We start from the raw sequence: 12,794 nt of genomic DNA, 5'->3' as shown, positions 1-12,794 counted from the left end.
CTCACATGAAAGATATGATCACTACTGTTGTTACATTGGATGTGATCAGCAGAAAATACTGTAAGTAGATGAAATGTGAAAGAATATAATCATTATTGTAAATATTATACGGGCTTAGATATCCGAAATATGGGACAGAATTGAATTTTAAACAGGCTAGGCCACTAAATTAAGTAGGCTATAGCAAAATAATTATAATCAGCATGGAGACATACAGCTCTGGAAAAAAAAATCTGATATCATCCCATGGTTGCTGAGTGACATTCGAATGAGTTAACGGTCATATTCAAAATTAAGAGACCACTGCAAATTTGAATATGATCATCAACTCATTTGAATGTCACTCGGCAACCGTATGATGACAACAGAAAAATGTGCAGTGGTCTCCTAATTTCAGCTGTATGCAGAAATGTTGGGGTGCTTGTAAACAAGGCCAGTTGCTGTGTTTAAAGTTATGTACTATTTATTAGGATTTATTCCCCTGAATGGATTTTGACTGAGTGAAACAATACATAAAGGTTGCTAGGTTACGGGGACGCTGGCGAGACACGCCGCTCCGTCTGGCATCATGTTTTTGTTTGTTTTTATGTAATGTTCGTAATTTTATGTAATGTCATGTTTATTTTTTGTATTGGTTTGTCTAGTTAAATGTTTTCCCTATTTATTACGTTATTTTTGATAGTTTTCGTGAATTCACCGGGTTGATCATTTGCTAACGTTAAAGAACTTTGTTGGCATATCGGTTGTGAAGACACTCTGTGCAGTTTTCACGGATCATCATTGCCCTTGGACATTTTCAGCTGGTTTGGAAATTGGACTAATTTTACCATCACCTTTCCCCTTTTTAAATAGCCTATATTTTCTTTTCTTTTTTCACTTTTATTTGTTTATTTGTTTTTTTGTCTGTCTTGTATGTCTTGGTGTCACGGGTACGCTGGCGATTACGCCGCTCCGTCCAGCATTTGTTTTTTGTATTTGTTATTTTTTAAATGTATTTGTCATGTCTTGATGTCATGGGCACGCTGGCGACTACGCCGCTCCATCCGGCATCGTTTGTCTTGTTATGTGTCTTTGTTGGAGCGCTTTGGGTTGCACTATGTGCATGTTAAATGCGCTTTAAAAATAAAACTGACTTGACTTGACTATAAAGAAATGGTGGCAGAAATGGAGAACTTTTTCAAATGAAATGTCTGGGATGGAATTTCAATTGTTTTGAACATTCCAATGAGGTAATTGATGAGTGTCACGTCTTTATGACCTCTACATTTCAGTGACACCGAAAGTCAGTGTTGTCATGAAGGAATTCTGTGATGGTAGCTACGGTTGACTAGTCATTTTAATTTGAATGATGCACAGGCTACTCATTTCATAATATGACACAAAGGGATGTTTCTCACAGAAAAACCAAAAAAACACACCATTATTTGGTTTTTCTGTTTTGGTTTAAAAACCAAATAATTAATGAACGAACCATACACGGATTATTCTCCATTATGCTGAACATAGGTTAGTAGTTGATTTGGGCAATATTCAGAGAACTGATTTCATCAGATACAATTCTAACCTGTCTATGTGTTGTTAAAGAATACAATTTAAAAACAAATTGGCAGATTTTTTTGTCTGTTATAGTTTAATTCCGACATAGGCTTAAAACAGCGTTAGTCCGACTCGCATCTCTTTTCATGGAGTGAGTTCCTTTTTCCTTAAAACTGTTCTGACAAAGGGGAAAAAAAACAATTACCTTCAGCTGGGACCTTGCATCTCCTTAGATGTTCAGCATGCCTGATGGATGTCATCATTAGCCTACTTCACTGAACAGCAGTTGCTCTACAGGTGTCTTCTGACTGACAGGACTGGAGCAGCCAGGCAGGAGTGCATAAGTGACTGGATTTCTCTGTCACGCAGCTGACTGTGTAGGCCTATGTGTTGGTGTATGAAGTTCTGTGACACCTGGAGGTATTGATCATTTTGTACTTACACACAGAAGTCTATTTTCAAGGATGGGAAATGATAATAATGCTGTTGTATTTTTGAGTATTAATGCTGCTATATTTTTCGAGTATTAATGAAAACTTGTTGGTCTTTGTTTGTATTTGTCGAGCAATAGGTGGGTGCATTAAAGGGCTAATAATCTCTGCACCATTGCATGGCGGGCTGGATAGTCCACCCCAGCTTCCCAAAACATTGATCAATTTGAAACACTGGATTATTGCCTTTGCACTTCATAATACCTGGATTTTTATAATTGATATTCACTGAAGGATGTAAACTGGCAAGGATATGGGTTTATATGAGGCAATAGATGCACTAGAGGGCAGAATAATCCCTGCATCATTAAAGGGGGGCTGGGTAGTCCACCCCAACTACCCAAAATATTGACACCTGGGGAGCTGAGTAATCCACCTTAGCTCCCCAAACGACATAAACACTCTCAGATTCACATCATGAAAGTGTTGGTCTTCCGACAATGCTGGCCTTGAGGAAACTATGGACAGAAATTCAGCTACAAGACTAGAGGTTTGGGACTGCACCATGAGAGCGTTAAGGTGCGTATGACACTGACTCACAATCTACTCTAAGTGAAGTTGATTTTCTATATACTAAACATGAAGCTTAAATGATAAATGAAATATGTTTTTGGCTCCTAAGATTTTCACGAGAACTGACCATCCATTGAAGGATGTAACCTTGGACCAGCCTGAGAACTTTTCTACCCCGAGATGATCTTCCTGGTCGTCCAGAATCCCTCTACTATGAATCTCCATGCAGCTGTGGATAGGGGCCGGTAGACCATCATTGGGAGTGTCATCAGCTTCAGTGAGGAGCTACTGGAGCACATCCATCACTGGCTGCAGAAGGGTTATCACCACAGCTTCATGGATGCAGGTGCCTTTCACATATGGGAGTACAAAATTGCAGTGGCTGGAGCCACAGATGCATTCTGGGGCAGAATAATCCCCACACTTTGGCATGGGGGGCTGGGTAGTCCACCCCAACTCCTCCAAACCATTACACTTAAAATGATGGATTATTTATTTGCACTTTTTGATACCTGGATTTACTGTTATTACACTGAGGGATACCAATGCTCAAGGATAAAGGACATGGTTTAATCCTGTGTTTGTGTCCCACGCACGTGGCGTGTGATGAGAATTGTGTCATCAACGCGGCATGCACGAGGTGTCATGTGCCTCCCATCAATGATGTATGTCTTTGACGCACGCAAATGTGCATGGAGGAGTATACCACTTCCTTAAAGATCTACAGTAGACAATTGTGTCTGAAAAGCATTGTGTGTGCACTACAGGGCAGAATAATCCCTGCACCATTGCAGGGAATCTGGGTAGTCCACCCCAGCTCCTCAAATACATTTAGAGCACTGGATTACTCTTTCAACTCCTTGACACATTTTTGGTTGTTTACACATACTGAGGGAGATCCATTTTGAAGCATAATATTATATTTCCTATGGCTGCATTATTTCATTTTTGAGGTTCAGTTTTGGGTGTTTACATGTACTGTAGGGGGGTTGGGTAGTCCACCCCAGGACATAAGGACATAATCACATCATGAAAGTGTTGGCCTTCCAAACCGGCTGGCCTAGAGGAAGCTATGGACAGAGATTCAGCTTCAAGAGGCCTGGGACATCGGAGGAACAGTAAGGTGTGTATGATACTGATTCACAATCTTCTCTGTGAGGTTGCTAGTCACTTCTTTTTAACATGATGCCTAAATGAAATATGGTTTGGCGTCTTGGCTCCTCAGATCCTCAGTAGAACAGACCATCCATCAAAAATTGGAACCTTGGAAGATCCTGAGTTTTACTCCCCGAGTGGATCTTCTTCGTCATCCAGGATTTCTATACTTAGAATCTCCATGCTGCTGTGGATAGGGGCTGTAGACTATCATTGTGAGCACCACCTGCTTCAGGGAGGAGCTACTGGTGCACATTCAGCACTGGCTGCAGAAGGGGTTTCACGACAGCTTCATGGATGCAGGATGTGCATATGCTTTTGCATATGGGAGTACAACATTGCAGTGGCTGGATATATTGAGCCTAAGGTGCATTCTGGGGCAGAATAATCCCCGCACCTTGGCAGGGGGGCTGGGTAGTCCACCCCAGCTACTCCAAACCATTATACCTGAAATGCTGGATTCTTTTGCACTTTTTGATACCTGGGTTTATGGTCATTACATTGAGGGAAACAAATGTTCAAAGATAAGGATCTGTGGGCAGCCGTGGCCCACTGGTTAGCACTCTGGACTTTGGCTGAAGTGCCCTTGAGCAAGGCACCTAACCCCTCACTGCTCCCCGAGCGCCGCCGTTGTAGCAGGCAGCTCACTGCGCCAGGATTAGTGTGTGCTTCACCTCACTGTGTGTACACTGTGTGCTGTTTGTGTTTCACTAATTCACCGATTGGGTTAAATGCAAAGACCAAATTTCCCTCACGGGATCAAAAAAGTATATATACTTATATACTTTATACTTATCTATGTAGTTGAGTCTGAAAAGCAATGTGTGCACTACAGTGCAGAATAATCCCTTCACCATTGCAGGGGGGCTGGGTAGTCCACCCCAGCTCCCAAAACATTGATACACCTGAAGCACAGGATTACTGTTTACTTTAGTTCTGTACATGTACTGAGGGAGATCAATGTTCAAGCATTATGTGGATATTATGTTTCCTATATGGCTGTATTTATTTGTGAGGCAGTGAGTGCACGTCAGGGCAGAATAATCCCTGCACCACTGTAGGAGATTTGGGCAGTCCACCCCAGCTCTTCAAATCTATAGATTCTTCTAAAATATTTTTTATAGAATAATCCCTACACCATTACAGGGGGGCTGGGTTGTACTGAGGGAGAACCTTGTTCAAGCATAAGTGGATATTATATTTCCTGTTGCTGTATTTTTTTCCCGAGGCAGTCAGTGACCACATTTTAGGGCAGAATAATCCCTGCACCACTGTAGAAGGGCTGGGTAATCCACCCCTGCTCCCCAAAAGACAGAAACCCTTTCAGTTTTGCAACATGGAAGTGATGGCCTTCCAACACTGCTGGCCCAGAAAAAGCGATGGACAGAGATTCAACTGCTACATACAGGCCTGAGACATGCATTACGGGAACAGTAAGGTGAGTATGATACAGATTCACAGTCTACTCTACAGTAGATTGTTGCCCATTGATTTTCTTTATATTTCTTTATATATAAAGCCTAAATGGTAAAATAACTAAAACATGTGTTTGGTTCCTCAGATTATCAGGAGAACAGATGAAGAGTTTGGTTCCAAAACACTATATCCTCCATTTTAATGAATTTTCATAAATCATTTATTTTTATTTTGTTTTCCAAGTAATTTCTGTGGAAATGTAATTGAGTATTGTTACTTGATTTATCTTTACTCAATCAAAAAAACAAAACTGCAATTTTAATATTTAATATTACCTGAAATACACAATTAAATAACATGATTTATTAATGTTTTCAAAAATGGATTTATAGCGTTTTGAAACCAAACTCTTCACATAATCCTGATAACTGTCACTCCTATTGATTCATGGTTGTAGGAACCATTCAAATATGGGAGGACAACATTGCATTGCCAGGATTTGTTGAGCCACAGGTGCATTCTGGGACAAAATAATCTGGGGGCCATCCACCACAGCACCTCAAAATCATGGATACCCCTGACCCGGATACCTCATGTTCCATGGCACCTGGATTTGCACTTGTAGGACTGCTGGAGGTTAATTCATTAATTGTTAGTCTTTTCCAGCAATGTGTGCACTAAAGGGCAGAATAATCCCTGCACCATTGCAGGGGAGTTGGGTAGTCCACCCCAACTCCCCAAAACCATAGGTACTTTTGAAACAAGTCGTGTGCCATTGATGATGATGTCTGGATTTCATGTTCACTAAAGGATACAAAAGACCAAGAATGGAGATATTTAAATTTGTAGTTGAATATGCAATGTGTGCACTACAGGGCAGAATAATCCCTGCACCATTGCAGGGGGGCTGGGTAGTCCACCCCAGCTCTCCAAAACATTGATACACCTGAAGCACTGGATTATTTTTTTTTAGTTCCACCTGGATATCCATTTGGAACTCCATTTGCAAGTGTAAGAGGAAGTTTGATTTTCTCTTTGTAGGCAATGTGTGCACTACAGGGCAGAATAATCCCTGCACCATTGCAGGGGGGTTGGGTAGTCCACCCCCACTTGTACCAATTAAATCGTTCAATCGTTCAATTGTTTCCTGTGTTGATTTGCTAACTGCACAGGTATGTTGAGCAAGAGATGACAGGCTCATTTATACAATAGTCCACTTCTTTTGTCCATTTTTTACCATTCAGAATCAGTCTGAATGAGAACAAGGCCTATAAGCCCTGATTTATACTGTAGGTTAGGCCTGGAGACATGCTCCTTCCTTACACAACATGGCAGACAGTCAAATGGAGTTAAGACCAACAAAAAGAGGATGTAACACACTCTTTATACTTGTCTAACTGAACAGGCAAGTACAGTTTGAGGAAATATTATATTTCCAGACAGCACGACAGGTGTGTGACTGAAAACCTATGTGGTTTGTATGTGTGTGTGTGTGACATTTTTCTTTCCAATGATAATGTGGCATGATGGGACTAGGGGGTATAAACCCATGAACATTGCAACTACGCCACCCTGGGGATTTCACCCAGGGAAATATGAGTACCAGATTCAGACAGAAAGCACTCAAGTTCGTTGACTGATGGCAAGAGACGTGGTTTCATTCGTTAAAATTAATTTATTAACAAAAGATAAAAACAAACAATCAACACAATAGAGTGGTGAAGTCCCGCCCCTTCCGTTTGCCTCCATGGGACCATATTTTTCATTTTTCGTCTATGGCGAAAAATAAATTATTTTCTGGTCCCGGTTGACTTGTGCCTTGAATATGATATGAATATAATATTGAAACCATATGATGTTTGTCAATTTTAAAGACAATTTTTCATGTAAAGACATTTGCAGTTTGTTTCGTAACTATTGAATTACAACATTGTGAAAGATCGTAATTCCAACGACTACAAACCCATCAGTCGCGCTAGTGACGTTAGCTCATTCACAGCCACACTAGATTGTACAAGCATACCAGCAACAGGTCTTAATTGGCCTTTCCTTGCCGAAGAAAATACCATGAGTCAGAGGATTAAACACATCAGGTAAGTTGTATTCGTCCATAGACTGTACATTACATACTGTTAAGTGACATAGCAGGCAGCAAGATGCAACCGTTAACTAGCATAACAGCTCTTATCGTTTCATTACGTTGGTGACGTACATCGTTCGAGACGAGAGATGTAGTCCACTGAGTGGATTCGCACAAAACCAACATAACTTTTGAAGTCTATCGAACAATAGTACTTTCTTGACGTGAACAATTATCTTTTAAATTCACACACATTATCTCTCCATTAACTCCCGTTCATAATTTTTTGAAAGATAGGTCCCATGGACCGGAAGTAGAAGGGGCGGGACTTCACCACTCTATTCCCATTCACACTTGAAATACAATAAGGGAAGGAGGAGGATAGGGTCCACTGGAGCTGAGGCTTACCTATGGAGAGGTATAGAGAGGTCACACCACAGCATACGTGTCCACACACACACAAAATGGTTCACACACAGCACCCGTGTTGTAAAGCGGCACGCCGCACAAGACACACCACCCGAAGACAGCAGCCCCTCCACCATAGGCACTCAGCTCCTGGAAGGGACAAGGAAATTTGTACAGGGAGGGTTAACAACACCACAGTCAAACTTAACAAATAACAAATGACCGTAACCAATCGCTGAGACCTGAACACTGGCTCTCAGCAGCTATCAAAATGGCCTCCCGCCAGTGAAACACAAACCAACAAAACTAAATAGCCTACACAGAATAAAAGAATAGTTCATAAAGTAACAAATATAGGGCACTGGCTATCCGCAGCCCTAAGAAGGGCCTCCTGCCAGTGACAAATCAGGACAGAAATCGACAAAACATGACAAAAATCGACTAACAGGGGATCATACCTGTCAACATTTAGCTTTCCAGGGGGGGGGGGGGGGGGGGTCAGTGTTTATTCCGGGCGTTAGGGCGCTAGCCAAGTAACGGCATTAGCTCGCCTCTGCTTGATTGAAATATCACCTGAGGTAATGCTAATGGGTTTGAAATCTATTTCTCCGAGCTCGGTAGTGGTTCTCTGCATCTATGAAAATTAGGTAAGGGTAGACTTTAAAGATGAAAGTGTTGCGGTGAATTAATTGTTGTTTTTGTCTCTTGCAGGAGAAGAACCTGATTTTTGGGGGAACATTTTCTAACAGCATTTTTTCATCATTCAGACTTTTTTAAACATTCAATAAAATGAATTGAAAATATTTCTGGGATCTTTCTTGTGTCTTTATAGATCTAATCATTTATAGCCTAGTGTAAAATGTGCAATCTCAAGTTCCAACCTAAATAAATAAAGGTCGTATAAGCCGGGGGTGGGCATAGCTTTGATGAGTCGTTGAAACATTGGCTCATTGTCGTTTTCGATGATTTGCCGACATCCCAGCGATGTCTTGCCAATGAGCAAACACTTCCTATGCGATGTCTTCTAGACTGTAACGATATTCATCGACCCGACATTGGTAAGATTTATGTCTGCACAGGCAAGCTAGCTGCGTGAGTGGCGGAAATCAGGTGAGCAGGAACCAGCTAGTCAGAAAGGCCGTCACCACAAATACCACTATTGGGCTGGCCAATTATCTGCTAGCTTTGGTGGGAGCCCTAACTGGGCGGAATTCCATTCTGCTACAATATTATAACACCCCATATCTAACATAACATAACCCACAGCAGTTATGTAACCACATGCCACATTTTGTTGGAACATTGAGCACCACAACAAAATACCTCCGTGTTTGTCTCGCATGTACTGCATACTCTATAGTAGTCTCAGGGTGAATATATATGATCAATACATTTACCTTGCACATATTGGTAGTCTATATTTTCATTAATTTAAGATTTTTTGTTAAGGTAATATGTACATTATTATGCCCTCAAATATCTCATCAATATTTCATTAAAATGTATGCTTTTTCACCATAATGTTTAATAATTGAGAACAGCATAAGATAATGACTTTAGTCTCCTGCAGTAGCAGACAGTTCCTCTTCAACTGAAATTGCTTATTGTTCTGTGAAAGTTGCCCTCATTTAAAAAGTGTGCTGCAGAACCTAGACATACATATTTTGCTCATAAATATTTCAACAATCAACTCACCACAAAAGATTTCTTGAGTAAAAGAATAACAAGTAACATAGCCTACAGGGCTCTATCGTGCACCCAAAACACACATTGACTGATTAAGACACATAAGAATAACCCCTTTGAGCAATGTGCCCAGTATTTGATCACAAAATCACACTTTTAAATTAACAAACATCTTTGACCAGACATTTCAGATCGCCAAGATATAGGGCCCACAGACTCATCTTTCCAGAGAATTTGAAAGAGAAAGTGTTTCAATGGAATGTAGAGTGAAGGGTGGGCCGTTCAATCCCTGCACATCCACATGGTTACACATTGACATCCTGGGGTGAGGTCCCCTTACAAAGCACCAAACTAGCTGCTCCCTGGGAGCAGCAGCAGTGGTTGCTCACTTGGGGTCTGTGTGTATTGACCACTCACTGTGCGTATGAACAATGGATGAGTAAAATATAGAGAAAGAATTTCAATTTGATCAATGATAGCATCTATCTATCTGTGAGTGCAGCAGCTGACTTACTAGCCTAGGACCTCAAAACTTATTTCACATTTCTTTTATTCCTTACTAAACTTCAACTGAGATGATACAAGTTAAAACTTAAATTGAAATATGTTCACATGAAATGTGAGTCTGGTATGCTATACAGTCCAAGGCTTCTGACTTAAACTTTTATATTAAACGCAGCAGCCAATCAAAATGCACCATACAAACCATTCAAATATTTAAATACATATTCATGTTATTTTTTTCTGACAAAAATGAACTTAAACTTCATTAACATATTCAATCATTTCACAGAAATGGCTCTAACAATATCTATCTAACTGTGAAGCAATATGCAGTTGCCTCACTCACACATAGTGAAAGGCTTCTCAAAAAAAAATATTCTAGGCATAATGATTTCGCAAATGTATACCATGGAAATATGGGTGAGTTGACAGTGCACAGACAAGGAAGTTGTCAGTGACTCACTAAGTAAGATTCCAGATTAAGTGATTCACTAAGTAAGATTCCTGATCCTTCAAAGTGGAATTTAAAGTCAACTTCTGTCATGTTCCTATTTACTCAGCACACAGATTTATGCTTAATTGCACCAATTTCCAGATTATTTGAGCATTAGGGGCAATTACTCTGTCACTAGCTTAGCCACTTTTTAGAGTTTACATGATTTTAAACTCATCGGTGACGCAAGAAGTCATGTGACATCTTAAGCTCCATTGTTGTGTCATATGTAGGCCTACCTGTGGTTTAACCTGCTGCTGCATTTTACCTTGATCTCAATTGCTGTGTCTTCAAGGAAATTCACTTTCTAGCTGCTGTGTATATCCTTAGCAATAAGTAGATGCAACATGTAGGGCCAATTGCTCTGCCAGTTAGCATGGCACTAGCTGCACTGTGATTTAAAACCATGCTCCTTAAAACCAAGGTTTTGGATTTTAACACGCAGCTGAGCATAAAGTTGAACGTAATTGCTGTGTAACAACTCACACAGGATTAGCTGATTCCAAGTTAAACTCGGGTTAAACCAGAACTACTCTGATTTCGAGTTTTAACCCAGCAGATCTTGATCAATGCAGTCTTAACTTAATGGTGGACGCATTTCAGGATCTTGAAGGGATATGTTTTTATGATTGTTGAGGCTAAATAAAAAAGAAATGTGTTATAATTAGTAGTTTAAAAGAGTGCACTGTCCATTCGGCATGCAATTATTCATTAGAACACTACAGAACATAACGTTTCGGTCTCAGACCTTCATAATTACCACCAAAAAACTTTGGAAACTTGTGTCCCTCAGCCACAAGGCCTTATTTGAGGACTTAAAACTTCTGATGGGCCTGGTGCTGTATATAATAATATGGCTTAACACATAATTGAACTTTAGATTATGATGTAACATGTCAAATACTTTGTGTTGATGCCAAACTTGCTCAATATTGACCACTTTTTGCATGAGCAATGGCCAATTTCATCTCTCATATGTCTTAAAATCTGTATTTTTCCACCACTGGGTACCAGTCAGAAAGTGGTCTACCAGGTACAGTGGGAATAAGTTAATTTCTTGTAAACATGATTTTTCTTAAACTGCTGCGCTATATCGCTACAACATTGCGAATGTGCATGTTGTTAACGCAAACCATCTGACAGTTTATATCAGATACGGTAATATTATAAAAAGAATGTTGCAAAACGTCTGCTCTACTATCAGACACATTAAATGCATTTCACAGGCATTAAAGTCAGTTGTGACATTAATTATATAGGCTACACCGTACAAATGCATTTTGCGTAGTGTATATTTGTTATGTTTAGGCAGACCAAATATCAGGGGATGTAGCCTTACCCACGTCGATTTGTAAAGGCTGGATTACGCACAGTGCCATGGAAAACAAGTGGAATATGGGTGCAGTCCACTATTCCTACTGTATATATGGGGGGCAGCTCCCATATGGTCAGCTGTGGCCTATGGTTAGCGCTTCGGACTTGTAACCGGAGGGTTGCCGGTTCGAACCCCGACCAGTAGGCACGGCTGAAGTGCCCTTGAGCAAGGCACCTAAACCCTCACTGCTCCCCGAGCGCCGCTGTTGTTGCAGGCAGCTCACTGCGCCGGGATTAGTGTGTGCTTCACCTCACTGTGTGTTCACTGTGTGCTGAGTGTGTTTCACTAATTCACGGATTGGGATAAATGCAGAGACCAAATTTCCCTCACGGGATCAAAAGAGTATATATACTTATACTTATTCCAATCACCCCAGGCATACCGGCAAATGCCGTGGAGATGTCTTTCTGTTCATCGTCATTTGTCATGGCTATATAAATAGAGCCCCTCTATGAATGTAAACCTGCTTACAATGTTGTACACACAGACACAGAAACATAACACATACACAGACACAGAGACAGAGACACACATAAACACAGACACAGACACACGCACACACACACACACACACACACACACACACACACACACACACGCACATGCACACACACAGACAGAGGCAGACACACACACACACACACACACACACACACTCAAAACGGAAAACATTTAGCTGTGCCTGAAGATATAACCTCTACTTCATAAGTTGCAAAAAAAACATAACTGAAGTGTACAATAAAGATTTTCATGACACTTGCACAAAACAATTAACTTTTAAAGATCTTGGCTATGAATGTGTCTGTAAACGTATGTCTCTCACAAATTAATGAGAGACAAAATGTTTAGAAATCCTATGGCTATACTTTTCAGTGCCACTCTTGTCTGTCGCATGCCTTACATGTTTTTGTACATGGATGCTTCGTGGTGGGACTGAAGACTTCTACTGTGACTGGTTGCAGATAACTTCAGTTAATAATGAATGGCTTTCTTGAATGCCGTCTGTGAATCACAATGCTTCCTGCCTGACACCATCTCGTTTTCCGGCATTGCAGAGTGCTTCCACTGAACTGCAACGGACATGTGTGTTCATTTTGCAAGTATATGATCAAAGGCTCGATTGCCTTTGGTAACTTC

At 40.7% G+C, this 12,794-nt stretch overlaps 1 long non-coding RNA gene across 1 annotated transcript; it reads left to right on the top strand.

The window, feature by feature from the left end:
• Nucleotides 1-4,247, top strand: LOC143102284 (uncharacterized). Its single transcript, XR_012982572.1, has 3 exons — nt 1-60; nt 3,525-3,663; nt 3,766-4,247. It is a non-coding gene; the product is annotated as an uncharacterized LOC143102284 (long non-coding RNA).
• Nucleotides 4,248-12,794: the final 8,547 nt, after the last annotated feature.

This window comes from Alosa pseudoharengus, unplaced genomic scaffold (genome assembly GCF_046254945.1).
Source record: "Alosa pseudoharengus isolate Yale_2024_CS ecotype anadromous, Long Island Sound unplaced genomic scaffold, YU_APseudo_1.1 YU_APseudo_1.1_scf_4, whole genome shotgun sequence".
Classification (NCBI taxonomy): domain Eukaryota; kingdom Metazoa; phylum Chordata; class Actinopteri; order Clupeiformes; family Clupeidae; genus Alosa; species Alosa pseudoharengus.
Note: the sequence above shows the minus strand (reverse complement) of the source record. Positions and strands in the feature narration are given on the sequence as shown.